A 13513-nucleotide genomic window follows, 5' to 3' on the forward strand; every position below is an offset into this window, starting at 1 on the left:
GTGTCATGGTGGAGGAAATCATCTGGGTAGAGCCACAGCTATTTGGAGCACAGGCGCAGCAGATATCCATTGCTAGGATGATGGAGCTATGGCGGAGGATCGTAGACAGGGTCAACGCCATGGGACAGCCCCCCAGAACAAGGGACGACATCAGGAAGAGGTGGAACGACCTACGGGGGAAGGTATGTTCCATTGCAGCAAGACACCAACTAGTTGTATGGAGGACTGGTGGTGGACCGCCACCTCCTCCCCCACACCTAACAACATGAGAAGAGCAGGTCTTGGCAATAATGCATCCTGAGGGCCTGGCCAGAGTAGCAGCAGGACTGGACTCTGGTAAGTCAACTCTTTACTACTACTACTATCACCCCCCTACCTGCATGCCTGACACACTCCCACCCTCACCCTCACACCCATCACTCCACCACCTCCCACACACCCCACTATCACATCCCACTCATCCCAATGCCAAGCCCTGCATGCCATACCAATTCATGGACACCACTCACAGACCTGCATGGACACCTATCACTAAAGCATGCACACTAGAGAGAACTAGTCATCCCACCATACACCAACGTACAAAAGTGAAAGCTGCCAGGGAAAATACAAACAAAGAGGGCAACACAATGATGCACAATATGTCACACACAGAAACGACAACACTGCATTTACATTCCCACAGGTATCCCAGCCAATTTTAGCGGCGAAGAGGTGCCAGCAATATCCAGTCCCCCAACTGAAGAGGCCCACAGTGATGACAGCAACTCTGGTTGCCTGGATCTGGATGACTAACCTGGCTGGACAGTCGTTACCCAGGCACAGCCCCAGACAACCACAGAGCCTCCCCATCTGGCAACACCACCAGAGTACTCACCCAGCGTACCCATACCTCTATCCCCAGGACATGTCAATGAGCAGTGTGTCCACCACTACAGGGACCCCAGGGCACACCTCATACCCAAGACAATCAGGGACCTGGGGACAGTGGCAGTGGGCACACGGTCCAGGGGACAGAGGCACAGGACAACAGGGAAACTGGGAGGACTACTGTGTGCCAGGGGGAGGACAGGCCCAGGGAACCAACTCTCCAGGAGGCAATTGTAGGGATCCTGGGAGCCTACCAACATTTTCAGGATACGCTGGGCCACATCCTGGACAACGTGCAGGAGAACAGGCAGTTGCAGGAGGTACAGTACCAGGGGATCAGGGAGGACTTGCAGGCCATCAACACCACTCTGGTCTTCATAGCAGGGTTGCTGGCAGACATGGCCAACATTATGAGGGAGGCAGCCTCACAACAGCGGGCCCCTGCCACTAGCCAGACATCTGAACTGCCTTCCACCTCCTCTGCCGCTAATGGACAGGAGGCAATGCCACAGGACCAACAGTCCACCAGCACCCCTCCCCCTGCAGAAGGTGAACCACCCAGCAAACATTCCCTGCGATCTAGGCAGAAGCCAGAGACTATTGCCAAGACTCCAGCCAGGAAATGAGACTCTCCTGATTTGTCACCCTTGTGTCCGACTCTGTCACCCTGTCCACCTTGAACTGCTCCCCTTCCTGTGTCCCCATGGACAATGCACCTGTGCTGCAAATAGACTGGAACAATACCCTGGATTTTCTCCATCATCATCCCATCCCAATGCACTTGCACCTCTACTTCTTAGCACTTAAATAAACACCCTTTGAAAAAATACAAGTTTGGAGTATGTCAAACTTATTTAAGTATGTATTAATTTAACCAGGTTCAAACATTGCAATTCAAATATACAGTAATGATCAAATAGGAAAGACCTGTAGTTGGCTGCAGTGATCACACCAGGAGCGATAGTGGGGCACCAACATCTGCAAAATGAGTTGCCAAAGGGTACAGTGAGTGGGCATAGAAGTGGGTAATAACAGCATGCCAGTGCCAATGATAATCTAATAATGACAATCAAATGTGAAGTAACACTGTCTTACCTGGGTGTCATTGGAAGTATTGTCGAATCACTGCAGTTCTGTTGTCCTCATACCCATCCTCTGCCTCCTCATCTTCACCGTCCACAGAGTTCACTGCTGCCACACATCCATCTCCAGCCTCCTCCTCCCGCAGAAACGGCACATGGCGTCTCAAGGCAAGGTTGTGCAACATGCAGCATGCCACGATTATCTGGCAGACCTTCATGGATGAGTAGCACAGGGATCCCCCAGTTAGATGGAGGCACATGAACCTGGCCTTCAGGAGGCCAAAGGTCTGTTCGATTATCCTTCTTGTCCGCCCACGTGCCTCATTGGAACGTTCTTCTGCCCTTGTCCTGGCATTCCTCACAGGGGTCAGTAGCCACGATAGGTTGGGGTAACCTGAGTCACCTGCAAATATCCAGGGACAACATTTAGCCACACACTTTCCTGTACGGCACACACCATACCCATACACCAATATCTACTGGGTGGGAACCAGGGCTCACCTATTAGCCACACCCAGTGCCTCTGGAGTTGGGCCATCACATTTGGGATGCTGCTATTCCTCAGGATAAAGGCATCATGCACCAACACAGGATACTTAGCATTGACATGGGAGATGTACTGGTCCGCCAAGCACACCATCTGGACATTCATGGAGTGAATGAGTGGTGTTTCGATTTCTGTACACCTGTTCATTGTGACGGGGGACAAATGCAATATGTGTTCCATCAGTTGCCCCAATTACATTGGGGATATGTCCCCATAGGGACATATGTCATAAGTCATAACTGACATCCTCAACCTGGGGGGATACAATGTAGCTGCACATGTGTTTAACCAGGGCAGACAACACTTTTGTCAGCACTATTGAGAACAGTGGCTGTGACATTCCTGCTGCAAAGCCCACTGTCACTTGGAAAGAACCCGTTGCCCAGAAATGGAGTACAGATAGCACTTGCACAAGAGGGGAGATCCCAGTGGGATGACGGATAGCAGATATCAGGTCATGCTCCAGTTGGGCACATAGCTCTGTGATTGTGGCCCTGTCCAGTGTATAGGTGAGGATAATGTGCCTGTCTTCCATTGTGGCCAAGTCCACCAGGGGTCTGTACACAGGGTATGTCTCCATCTCCTATTCATCCGCAGCGGTTGCAGTCTAAGGGACAAAAGAGTGAGGAGCGATCACAAACTGAACATCGAAGCCACAAGAGTACAATGCATGATGTTAATTTATAATGGGTAAGTGGTATTAGTCCTGTATGTCCAATTTTTAACTGTGACGCAGTTATTATCCAGGCCCTGCCCCCCCCCCCCCGAAATGGCGTCCGCCTGTCCTGTGTGGAGGGACAAGTGGAAGTGAGGTAATTTCGCTGATGTTGTGCACCGTTGTGGGAGGCGGTCGGGAACCGCCATGCAACTCCTCATTGGTTAACATTGGGTCCTATGGGGTGCAGTGGCCAATGGGGATGTACGCCGGCAGTGACGGTATTCACCGCCACGGACGTGACCGCCATTTTCTATCTGATTACTCATTGCTACCTAACCTTCCATAGGAGAGAACCTACAGTGCATGTGCTGCTGTTACCTGTGTCTGGAACCTACCATGGCTCGTGTGACTAAGGAAAGGGCCCCTGCCTTCACCTCGGCAGAATTGGAGCGACTGGTGGATGGGGTCCTACCCCAGGACGGACTGCTGTATGGGCCTCCAGACCAACAGGTGAGTACACTGTGAGCATGATGCATGTGGCATGAATGCATGTGGTGGTGTGTGTGAAGGCCTCGTGTAGGGGGGGGTTGGTGGATGACCCCTGGGCAGCATACAGCTTGTGTGCTGGGCCATGTGTGTGTAAATGGCGATGTGAAGGGATATGGTGGGCCATAAGTGTAACAGGTAGGACGGTCTGACTGATACCATTTCCTGTGTGTATTTCTCTGCAGGTCAGCACCCATCAAAAGAAGGGTATATGGCGTGCCGTCGCCAAGGACGTGTAGACCGTCTACAGCAAGCAGAACATCCACTGTCCGAAACGGTGAGAGGACCTGAGATGCTGGGCATTGACGACGGCAGAGGCCCAGCTGGGGATGGCCTCCCGAGGAAGGGAACAGTTCAGACACAGATACCTCCTCCAATGGAAGCTCCCTGGTGGTGATGGACACTTCTGTGACCACCCCAGCTACAGGTACAGCTGCCACCCCCTGTACCAGCACCGCCCTCCCAGCAGCCCCTTATCGAGTTGCCTGTGCCCTCTCACCCAGGAGAGTGGGCATCTCCTTCACCGCAGGCACCTCAGGCCCTGCCTCAGTTAGCCCTGCTGCCCTGAGTGAGGAGGCTATTAACCTCCTGAGACCCATCTCTGTAGAGCAGTCAACCATTGTGAATGCCATCCAGGGGCTGGCAGCCCAGAAGCAACAGACTAATGCATTCCTGCAGGACATTCACACTGGCTTGGTGGCCCAACAGAGATCAATCCAGGCTCTGGCCTCCTCTCTGAGCCATTGTCCCTGTTTCCACCCTCCCCCCTCTAACTCCCTCTTCCCAGTCCCATTCCCCCAACCCCAACCTATCCCAAGCACACAGGCAGACGAGCATGCACATAAGACAACACACAAGACGGGCACAGGCAAACATTAGTACCACACATCATCCCACAGACACTCACACAAATACCATCCAGATGCAGACATACCAGCATCCACAATTTCCATGGTCTCCCTCTCCCTCCCCTCCTCAACCTCCCTCTCTGGTACGTCTACACTCACACCTGCATGCACTACATCCTCATCCACTACCAGCATCACCACCACACCTAGCAGAACACACACCTCACTGGCAGACGCCTCCACAACAGCCATGCAGACGTCCCTTGTGTCCTCTCTCACTGTGTCTGTCACCCCCCTGCCAAGGTACACAAACGCAAGAACTCAGACACCCAACAGCCATCCATCTCATAACAGCATCCAGCCCATGCACCTGCACCCAAACACAGCAGACACCTCCTACAACCACTCCCTCTTCCTCCACTACCAAACCTTCACCCTCTTTCCCCCTCAATGTCCCTAAGAAGTTATTCCTCTCCACCATTGACCTCTTCCCTACCCCTACCCCTACGCCCCTGTCCTTCACGTCTGGCCAGGGTGGCAAAAACCCAGGCAGGCACCTCACCCAACCAGTCCACGGGCCCAGTAGTCTTCACACCCACTTGTGGTGGGAAAGGATCCAGGGCACCAGGCAGTCTGAAGGAAAGGGTTCCTGCCCCAGCTGCTGCCCGGAAGGGCAAGGAGCCATCCCCAGCTGCTGCCCGGAATTGGCAAGGAGCCATCCCCAGCTGCTGCCCGGAATTGGCAAGGAGCCATCCCCTGTTGCGCCACGATCCGCGTTGGCAGGGCATGCTGCTCCCCTGCCATTTCCTACTTTATTCAAGGCCCCAAAATCGGGCATGAGGCCTTGACGAGTTACGGGTGAGGAGCACCCCCACCTGTTCCTGCCTCCCTCCCCACACACCCTCACTTCTTTCTTTGTTTCTCCCTGTATTTAGGCCCCTTTTTATCTACCATGTTCTTTTCTTCTTCCCAGCGTGCCTTCTTTCTCCCTGCATGCATCTGGAACCTTTTTTAACATGATGACTTTTCTGTAGGTTTTTATGCTGTGTTCCCCAACAAAAATGGTGTCTTTTTACTTCCTGTATGTCACTTCCTTTTTTTGGGTATATAAGGTGTGTGATTCTGATTCTCTTTGCAATGCAACACTTCCTTTGGGTGGTGATCTTCGCTCCTGTTTCTTCTTCGTCATTTATATTTTTTCCTAGCCTGTTCAAGCTTTTTTCATTACTACTTTTGTCCTATTGTTCAGATTTACTTTTTACTTTAGTTTTTTTTCCAGGGAGTTCCTGCTTAGAGATCTTTTCCCTTTTGGTTTTTTTTCCCTCTGGGACTCCTTCTGGAGGGCACGGACTGCTTTTGGTGTTCCCTCCGTCGGCAGCACCGCGGCTACCAGAAAGGGTCGCCCCTATTTGGGTCAAGGCGGAACCTAAAAGAATCAAGACCTCTCTGCAGTTCCAGTGGGCCACAAACATAGACAACGAGTAGTTTGTGACATCCCCAGCTGCTGCCAGGAAGGGCAAGCTGCCTGCCCCATCTGCTGCTGGGAAGGGCAAGGAGCCAGCACCAGCAGGCACGAAGGGCAAGGGGCCTGGTGCAGGGACTTAGATAGAGCCCCCGCCACCAACCATGGTTTTGCAACCATCCGAGTCTGCAGGGGATGGGCTGGAGCTTCTCCTCACCACCACCAGCAGCACCACCACCACCAGTTGGCAGCGGTCTGAGGCTGCAGGGGATGGCCTAGAGCTTCCCCCCACTAGCAGCAGCAGCAGCAACAGCAGCAGCACCAGCACCAGTGGTCAGCCGTTCTGAGGCTGCAGGGGATGGTCTGGAGCCTCCCCCCACCAGCGGCTGCAGCAGCAGCACCACCACCACTGAGCAGCCGTCATCGCCGACGGACAGTATGTAGTTCTGCCTCCATGGGCTGCTGTGCGGCCTGGCCCCTGCAATTCCAGTGGGTATGACACCCAGCTGAGAGACTGTGACCTTGCACTCCCCAGGATTAAGACCACAGAGCACGATGCCCCTTCCAGAACCAGTGGGTAAGACACCCACCAACCCCAGCCTCCCCAGGATCAGAAGCACAGGGCACGATGTCCCCTCCAGAACCAGTGGGTAAGACACCCACCAACCCCAGCCTCCCCAGGATCAAGAGCACAGGGCACAATGCCCCCTCCAGAATCAGAGGGTAAGACACCCACCAACCCCAGCCTCCCCAGGATAAAGAGCACAGGGTACGATGCCCCCTCCAGAACCAGTGGGCAAGTCACCCACTTCAGAGACTGTGCCCTTGCACTCCCCATGACCAAGCACAGGGCATGTTGCCCCCTCCAGAGCCAGTAGGGTATTCACCCACTTGAGAGACTGTGGCCTTGCACTCCCCAGGACCAAGCACAGGGCATGTTGCCCCCTCCAGAGCCAGTGGGGTATTCACCCACTTGAGAGACTGTGGCCTTGAACTCCCCAGGACCAAGCACAGGGCATGTTGCCCCCTCCAGAGTCAGTAGGCAAGTTACCTACTTGAGAGACTGTGGCCTTGCACTCCCCAGGACCAAGCACAGGGCATGTTGCCCCCCCAGAGCCAGTGGGCAAGTCACCCACTTGAGAGACTGTGGCCTTGCACTCCCCAGGACCAAGCACAGGGCATGTTGTCCCCTCCAGAGCCAGTAGTGTTGATCCATCTGCCAGCTGAGGTGCCCCCATTTCCCATCCCCGTGAGGTGCCTGCCTATTTTCCAACTGATGCCCCTGCAGTGTCCTCTCTGTGTTGATGCAGGTGACAAGTAGGACCATGGAGTTTGGCCTATGGCTCTGTGGCCCACGCACAATATGGACTGGGCTGTATCCCTAGAACTGTACATATGTATATACCATTACATTGCATGTTCGTATCTCTACTGTGTTGTTATTATTACACTCACTTTAATATACTCCTGTTGTCCTTGCATTATTCCTCAGGGGTACGGGGTAAATATGTTTTGATACTGCAGCTGATTGTGTGTATGTTGTTGGGGGTAGGGGTGTGTGTTGTGCATGTGTGTGTCACTCTCTTTTTCCTCCATTCCTCCCCTGTGTGCTAGGCGGCTGTACTCCCTGTGGTCATCTTCGCTATCATTGGTGTTCGTGATGGAGCAGGACGTAGAAAATCATTGGGAATATTTGAAGTTCAGGCTCCATGGCAGCGTGGTTCTTCCCTGTGTCTCCAAAGGTGAGTGCTTTGACTTATGTGCAGTGTTTCCGCCAGGCTTTTGATGTCGTTGGTACTGCCCCGGAAAAGGTGGCTGTTTCCAGGGTCTTAATATGGTGGGCAGAACATTGACTTCCGCTTGTCTGTAGGCGGCTACCGCCGTAGTGGCTGTTGTATCCGCCATGGTGGTCGGTGTCATAAAGTGGCTGTCTATCTGAGTTCTCACTGCCTTGGTCATAATTTGGTGGTAGTTACCGCCAGCCTGTTGGCGGTATTACTGCCACTTTATCACCGACCGCCAGGGTTGTAATGAGGGCCAGAGTTTCTTGGAGAGGCATGTTTATGGCATTACTGAAGGATGGTGTCAACAAGGAGCAGATTGATGGGATGGATACCAAACGCTTGTGGAAGAAGTACCGTAAGAGAGGGTTAGAAAGGAAAGAAGGCAGCAGAAGAGGTAACAAGCAAGATAATAAACATGTGACTCAGACTCAGCCACAGATTCAGGAGGACGGAAAAGAGAAGGAGAAAAATGTTTCTTAACGAGGGAAAGTGGAGGAAGATTTGGACAGCGAGGGATTAACTGCTGAGAGAAGGGAAGGAACAGAATCTGCTCGCAGATATGAAAACATATATCCAGACCTGACTTGATGAAAAGTTGACAGGTTTAAATCATATTAGGAAACATGCCAAGCTCTCTTACAGGGATGGGCTTGTAAAGATGACAGACCCCATGTTGATTTGGAAATACACTGGAAGCACAAAAATCTTCAGAGGGTCCAGGCATTAGTTGACACCGGAGTGGAGGCCTCTTTAATTTATAGAAATCCAAAAAAGCTTACCGGTCAGCACTACACCATCACAGGGTTGGGTGGGAAACAAACTCCTGCCGTGCAGACTACCATTCAAATGAAAATATGAAGAACACCTAAAAGAGAGGATACTGTTTTGATTGTGCCCCTCCTGGAATATGTACTGGAAATTGACATTTTAAAGGGGATGACTTTGTACTTAGATGATGGTTGTTATCAATTCGGATCAAATAAATACATTTCAGTGGCGTCCATGAGGGTGAGCCATCTGAAGATACCCCCAGTGAAGGTGCCCCCAGAAACCAAGGTAATTCGCTTAAAGCAATACAGCATTCCAGGTGGGCATGAGGAAATAAATAAAACTATACAAGAATTGATTGGGGCTGGTGTGTTAGCTCCAACCACCAGTGAATGGAAGAATCATCTATAGCTCGTTCATCTACCTGATGGGCGCTATAGAATGACGGTTGATTACCGCTAGCTCAATAAAGATACACCACCTTTGACCACCGCAGTTCCCAAAACCATCACTTTGATTGAAAGAATACAGAAACATAAAGGGACCTGGTATGCCACCATTGACATTTCTAATGCTTTCTTTTCTATACCATTGGCCCCTGAGTGTCAAGAGCAATTCAGCTTCTCACATTGTGGCAGGCAATTTAAGATGTTATCTTTGCGTATGGGGTATATACATAGCCCCACCCCATCTGTCACTGGCTGGTGGCAGAGCACCTGGGTGAATTATCTGTCATTGCAGGGGAGCAGTTGACTCTTTACATTGATAATGTGATGATTCAAGGAGAGACACAAGAACAGGTGCAGACTCAGGTGGAGTTGGTTACGGAACTCTTGCAGATTAAAGGGTGGATAATTAATACAGACAAGACATAGGGACCCTCTCAAAATGTGCATTTTCTATGAATCCAGTGGAATCAGGGACATAGAGAGATGTTACTGCAGGCATAACAAAAGATCTTAGAATTTGCCACTCCCCACACTAAGCAGGAGTCACAGCGATTCCCTGGATTGTTTGGTTTTTGGAGACAGCATATCCCTCATTTGAGTCAGAAATCGTCCCCTTTGTATAAAGTGACAGAAAAGAAACATGAGTTTGAATGGGATAAACAGCAGCAGTGTGCCTTTGACTTGGCAAAGGAGGCAAGCAACAGGCTTTAGACTTATGGCCAGTTCAGGAAGGGTTGAGTTGCATGTAACCGTTCAGGTTCAGGGGCAATGTGCAAACTGGAGCATGTGGAAAAAGCAGGGGAAAACAAGGGTGTCCCTGGGTTTCTGGACTAAAAAGCTAACGGATGCTTGAGAACGATATACTCCATTTGAAAAACAGTTACTTGCTTGTTACTGGGCTCTAGTGGATCCTGAGCAACTGACCCTAGGTCATAATGTCATTCTGAGACCTGAGCTTCCAATAATGCAGTGGGTAATGAGTTCCCCCAAAACTCACTGTATATGACATGCACAAGAAGCTAGTATCATAAGTTGGAAATGGTACAGAGAGGATAGGGCCCGTGTGGGACCACCAGGTACAGCCACTCTTCATGAACAGATGTCACAAGTCCCTGTGCAGGATGATGAGAGGGTGCAAGAGGTACAGCAAATAAAAGAGTCACCAGTGAGGTGGGGTGAGCCATTTGAATCTTTGACCCTGAGGATAGAAAGCATATATGGTTTACCGATGGTTCAGCCAAGTATGTGGGGGCTAAAAGACATTGGAAGGCTGTGTCTTATAACCCAGTCACCAATAAATTAACTACTGGAGGAGAAGGGAAGCATAGTCAATATGCAGAATTGTACGCTGTGTATCATGCACTGAAACAAGAATTACCTGGAACTTGTCACATTTACACTGATTATTGGTCTACCGCCAATGGGTTAGCCACCTGGCTTCCCACATGGCTTGCACATAACTGACTCATACATTCGAAGAAGGTGTGGGGCAAAGAGTTGTGGCAAGAAATTGGGGAAATGCTAGAGCAAACTACAGTGTGAATCATGTAGATGCCCACTGTCCCACTGATTAACTAGAACAATGGTTAAATTCCCTTGCAGACGACAAAGCCAAAATCTCAGAGGCAGAAGGTGCGACACAGGTTTCAGACTTGGTGGGGGTGGCTAAGTTGGTGCACCAAAAATGTGGACATCTGGGCTAGAAAGCCACTTACAAGTGGGCAGAGATTAGTGGGATGCGCATTCCCCTAGACTTGATAAAAACTGTGATCATGCAGTGTCCTACTTGTCAACACACACAACAGAGATCTATCCCGCAAACAGTCAAAGGTCAGTTGGGGAGAGGGAAATTACTGGGACAGATATGGCAAAGTGATTACATTGGGCCACTACCGATTAGTCGAGGGTGTCAATACGCTTGCACAGTAGTGGACACTTATTCTGGTTACCTGATTGCCGTCCCTTGCAACGTGCCACCCAACCTAACAGCATAAGGACTATGGACTTGTTAATGTTATATTACGGAGTTCCACTCCAAGTCCAGAGCGACAACGGGTAACATTTCAAAGGAAAATTGGTACAAGACTAATGTTTACAACACAATATTGAGTGAATTTATCACATTCCATATTATCCACAAGCTTCAGGACTGATTGAGAGGATGAACGGCTTGCTGAAGGCCCAATTACAAAAACTAGCAGATGGAACAATGATAAAAGATTGTTAGTCATGAGACCAGGGAATGAAAAGTGGGAGTATATACCAACTGACAAATGTTATTTATGAGTATGATCATACTTGTTTCTTTTACAGATCACACTACGTGGTGTCTGTGTGCTAGCTGTGCTACGTGGTCTCCCTTCAGGAGTGTGCATGTGGGGTTGGGAGGGACCGGAAGCCCCCAGCTCTGAAATGATTGATCAACCACGCCGATCGACACCTTTACTGCACTTGACAGAAAATGTTTGGACACAGCTGGCACAAGTCATTCTCAACAGGTCGGATTTTTGTATGGCTTTCATGCAAAGTACAGTGGATGTGATATCCACCTGTCTGGTGGCCATACCAACGCCTGCAAAAGTTTTACTGGAAACTTTCAACATCACTAACAAAGATAGAGATGTATAAGAAAGTGACCTATTATCCCATTTTAGCCTCTACGAGTACTGTAGGTTTTGCCAGGAAACAAGAACTGAAAAGTTGACAACTTGACCCAAGTGATTACTTACAACATTACCCCTGGAGACGTATGTTATTCTATGACCTGTGATTCTCACAAAATCAGAAAATATGCACAACTGCGTCTAGAGGCAAAAACGGGGTCTCCTCAAGAGATCCCATGGGAACAACAAACTAATTTCTACTATCAAACCAATCAACAGTGCAAGCGTGTAAACAATGACATGTCTTGTCTTCACATTGTAACTGCTGCTAATCACATGAAGCATGTCATGTTTCCTGGCAAAACCTACAGTACTCGTAGAGGCTAAAATGGGATAATAGGTCACTTTCTTATACATCTCTATCTTTGTTACCTGTGGAATGGTTATTCGTTTGTGGAATTACTACCTTTACATACATCCCTGGTAATATCACAGGTGGACCGTGTGCCTTTACACCATTAGGACTCATGGTGTTTCCATTTCATTCTATACATACTCACTATCCAAATAAAACAGTTACATTAAATGAGGATTGTGATTCTGAAATTCAATTATTATCTAAATCAGAATATATGAGCTTAAGTCTTTCTATTGTGGGAGTTCCAGGATTAGCTGTTTATAATACTCAAGTTATTAACAAATTAGCATGTCTAATGGTGAAGAACATCACCAATACTTCCATTGCTTTAGCTGAGTTATTATTAAACATTCGAGGTACTAGAAAAGCTGCATTGCAGATCAATGCCGCTATTGATTATTTACTGTTAAAGCACAATCATGGTTGCTCAGAATTTGAAGGTCTATGTTGTTTAGTCTGTCAGACAACTCTAAATCCATTCAGTCCCATATTGACACTTGACGTGAACTGGCGGATGTAGTCAAAGGGTGGTGGGAATGGTTGTTCGGTTGGCTGCTCGATTTTGGGCAACTGCAATATTTTAGGCGGGATACTTGTAGTCATTTGTATAATAATGCTATGCTGCTGTGTACAATGCATACCTCATTCGCTCACAATGTTTAAACCAAAAAGGGTTAATTTTAGACCAGTAAGTTATGAAAGTCACTGGTCAAAGGGTGGAGTGTAATGCTGTCTGTATTTAACCACCGGCTCCATCTTGACCACTGACTTCATTTTGTGTTTAGCTTAGCTTCAAACACAGTCACATTGGTGGCGCAGGTATTTTTCAATGCACAGCTTGTTAGCCTGTTTTCGCTCTTCTCACCAGGGAAAGGAACAAAACATGGGGGAGCAATGAAGATAAGCAGGTACCAGGCTGAGAATGTTTATGACAGAGCACGGAACAGCTTGGTCTTGGAAAAACACTGTGAGATTTGGCCAGTCTGATGCGTGTTTTCTCAACACTGACCTGGCATAGCCAAGGTGTGAATTTCACAACTTACTTAAAACTTACTTACATCCACTTAAGTTTGTTTAAAGTATATAAGGTGGGGAAGCTTGACAACTGGGAGGAGAAGGAACTCCTCTGGGAAGGGACGCCTTGCCCAGAAAATAAATCCCATTGCGGGTAGTCTTCCTCCTGTTTCGGTTGTCCAGGGTTCCACGACCTGAAGTTGGTAAACAAAGGGATGAAGTCGGTGTCAAGCCCCATGGTGATGCAGTTTTAATTCTTATTTTTAGCTTTATGATGTGCAAGCATGTATACGTAGTCACTATATATATGTATATATACATATATATATATATTCATTATTGAAGTGTTGCATTTTCTTTGTTTCTGTGATCATTATTATTCTACTGTTGTGATTATTTTTAGAATTGCATGTGTGTTGCTGCATTTGAAATAAAAGCTCACATTATTGTTTTTGTTTATGAAA

Source organism: Pleurodeles waltl, chromosome 5, assembly GCF_031143425.1.
Source record: "Pleurodeles waltl isolate 20211129_DDA chromosome 5, aPleWal1.hap1.20221129, whole genome shotgun sequence".
Classification (NCBI taxonomy): domain Eukaryota; kingdom Metazoa; phylum Chordata; class Amphibia; order Caudata; family Salamandridae; genus Pleurodeles; species Pleurodeles waltl.